Source organism: Aptenodytes forsteri, unplaced genomic scaffold, assembly GCF_000699145.1.
Source record: "Aptenodytes forsteri isolate BGI_AS27 unplaced genomic scaffold, ASM69914v1 Scaffold58, whole genome shotgun sequence".
Classification (NCBI taxonomy): Eukaryota; Metazoa; Chordata; class Aves; order Sphenisciformes; family Spheniscidae; genus Aptenodytes; species Aptenodytes forsteri.
The window spans coordinates 1948512-1951455 of record NW_008794093.1 but is presented as its reverse complement, the minus strand read 5'-3'; positions in this window follow the sequence as shown (position 1 = coordinate 1951455).

The window sequence follows — 2944 nt, the reverse complement described above, 5'->3', positions numbered from 1 at the left end:
CATCTGCAGACTTGCTGAGGGTGCACTTGATCCCACTGTCTATGTCCTTGATGAAGATATTAAACAGTACCGGTCCCAGTACAGACCCCTGCAGGATGCCACTCGTCACCAATCTCCATCTGGACATTGAGCCATTGACCACTACTCTCTGGATGTGACCATCCAATGAATTCCTTATCCACCAAACAGTCCACCCATCAAATCCATACCTCTCTAGTTTAGAGAGAAGGATGTTGTGCGGGACCGTGTCAAAGGCCTTACAGAAGGCCAGATAGATGACATCCGTAGCCCTTCCCGTGTCCACTGATGTAGTCACTCCATCATAGAAGGCCACTAGGTTGATCAGGCAGGACTTGCCCTTGGTGAAGCCATGCTGGCTGTCTCAAATCACCTCCCTGTCCTCCATGTGCCTTAGCATAGCTTCCAGGAGGATCTGTTCCATGATCTTCCCAGGTACAGAGATGAGGCTGACAAGTAAGTCTAACTAAAAATAGTTAGAAATAGGTTTAATAAGACTGTGGGACAGGCTGTGGTGACCAAGCATGGGGTTCAGTCAGGCAAGCGTGCTGACTGATCTCATGTTTACATTTGGCCCCTTTCATCCCTTTTTCATTCTGGTTTTCCACATTGATCCCTCCTTTTTCCTGCCTTTGTCCTTCCCCTGAACATCCAATATTAAGTTTTGCATATCTCCGTAATCCCCTTAAAATATCCCTTAAGAAGTTTTACACAGTCACAAAGCTCTCTTGGTTCCATCCCAAACTTGTCTTCTTGCTGCATCCCACAGCGAGTCCTGTGCCCTGCATGCATGTGCAGCACTCCCCACCCCAAGTGCAGAGGGGTCCTTTTACTGAATCACCTCCCTAGTTTCACACTAGGGACAAAGTGCTCATCTTCTCTGATGGATTTATGAGCAGCACACTCAGTGTATTGTTTTCAGTGATTAGGTTACTGAATTTCCTTCACCTGCTTTCATTCCTCTGATCCTTGCCTGCTCTTTGTGTTTATTTTAGTTAGCTTTTATTCAAATCGTGTAATACTAGGCTGTATGGAAAATTTAAACTTTAGAAAAATTCTCCAACAAAACATTCTTCATATTCCTACCAAGACCTGTACGATGGGAATTTTGCCTGCAGAAAGTCCCCCAAAAGACCAGTTCTTGGGGTCCTTGTCTGAACCAGGTGTCTTAGTCTATACGTCTGATGGAAGGGAAGGTCCATTAACTATAAAGTCTGCCAGGGAAAAGCAGAGGTGCTCGGTGTGACTTTTCCTAATTGAAGAAAGACTTCTACTAGCTTTTTCATACCTGTGTTTTGTATTGCCTTTGTTCCTCACATTGTACACAACTTCATTTAAAAATCATATTGACTAAGTTTGTAACACCATTAGAGGTTGATAAAACTATGTGACCATCATCATAAAACAAGCATACTCCACACCTGGTGATTCATTGAGAAGCCCTTGGAGAGGGTTTGAGGTTTTCAAAATGTTTCTTGTTACCTGTGTTGAGTCAATCACAACATCCATCATTTGGAATCTATCCCTCAGTTTGGAAACCTAGGTTTTTGGGGGGATTTGCCCCACAATGCTTAATAACTTCATTTCTGCACCTAGATACGGCAGCTTGTTCTTTACATTATGTGAGAGTATAACGGGCTTCAGTTTTTGTATGCTGAGGTCCTGATGTGTTTGAATACACAATAAAAATCTTCCAAAGGACAGCCTACTCAAGAATGTGAAAAAAGGTGAAGAAAAAATTGTTTTGCACATTCACAATTGTCAAGATCCATCAGGCATTCATGTATTTCTAAATTATATACTATATATTTTACTATGTGGATATAATTACATGGTTAAAGAGCGCTTGTTTTCTGAATAATGCTGATACTTTAGTAAACTGAGGTATTCCTGAAATTGAAATAAAATTTTGCAAATACTCAGGTAAAGTGTTCTACAGGTGTTATAGTTCATGTATGTTCAATGTAAGTACATATTTAGACACTGTGGTTGTGAAAGTAATCAGCAATGTATATAATGTTGTATCTATATACAGTGTCATACTTTCTAGTGGATTTAAGGGGTTTTGCTAAAAAGCCCACTATTGAGACAAAGATTTATGCTATATGTTTTGACAGACTGTGTCTATGTAATAAGCAGCCTGTGTTCATTTTACAGATGTATTTTACATAATCACCTACACCCATGAGGGGGAACGCAAAGCCACAGAAGCGTTGCACTCATTGTATGTGTTTTACTGCCTCATCAATTTTTAGTGGTGCATTTTATTAATAAAGTATTTTGGAACAAAGCAGTATCTTGCCTACTAAATTGGTTTCAATCTAAACATCCAAATTCTAATTTTAAGCTAAACTTGAAAAAAAAATTTGTAGTTTTTAAGCAAAAACAATGTCTCGATGTCGTGGTTTAATCTCAGTCGGCAACTAAGCACCACGCAGCCGCTCGCTCGTTCCCCCCGGTGGGATGGGGGAGAGAATCGGAAGGGTAAAAGTGAGAAAACTCATGGGTGGAGATAAAGACAGTTTAATAGGTAAAGCAAAAGCCGTGCACGCAAGCAAAGCAAAACAATGAATTCATTCACTACTTCCCATCGGCAGGCAGGTGTTCAGCCATCTCCAGGAAAGCAGGGCTCCATCACGCGTAACGGTTACTTGGGAAGACAAACGCCATCACTCCAAACGTTCCCCCCCTTCCTTCTTAAGCAAAACAAGGAATTCATTCACTACTTCCCATCAGCAGGCAGGTGTTCAGTCATCTCCAGGAAAACAGGGCTCGGTCACATGGTTGCTTGGGAAAACAAACGTCATAACTCTGAACCCCTTCCCTTCCTTCTTCTTCCCCCAGCTTTATATACTGAGCATGACATGGTATGGAATGTTTCTTTGGCCAGTTTGGGTCAGCTGTCCTGGCTGTGCCCCCTCCCAGC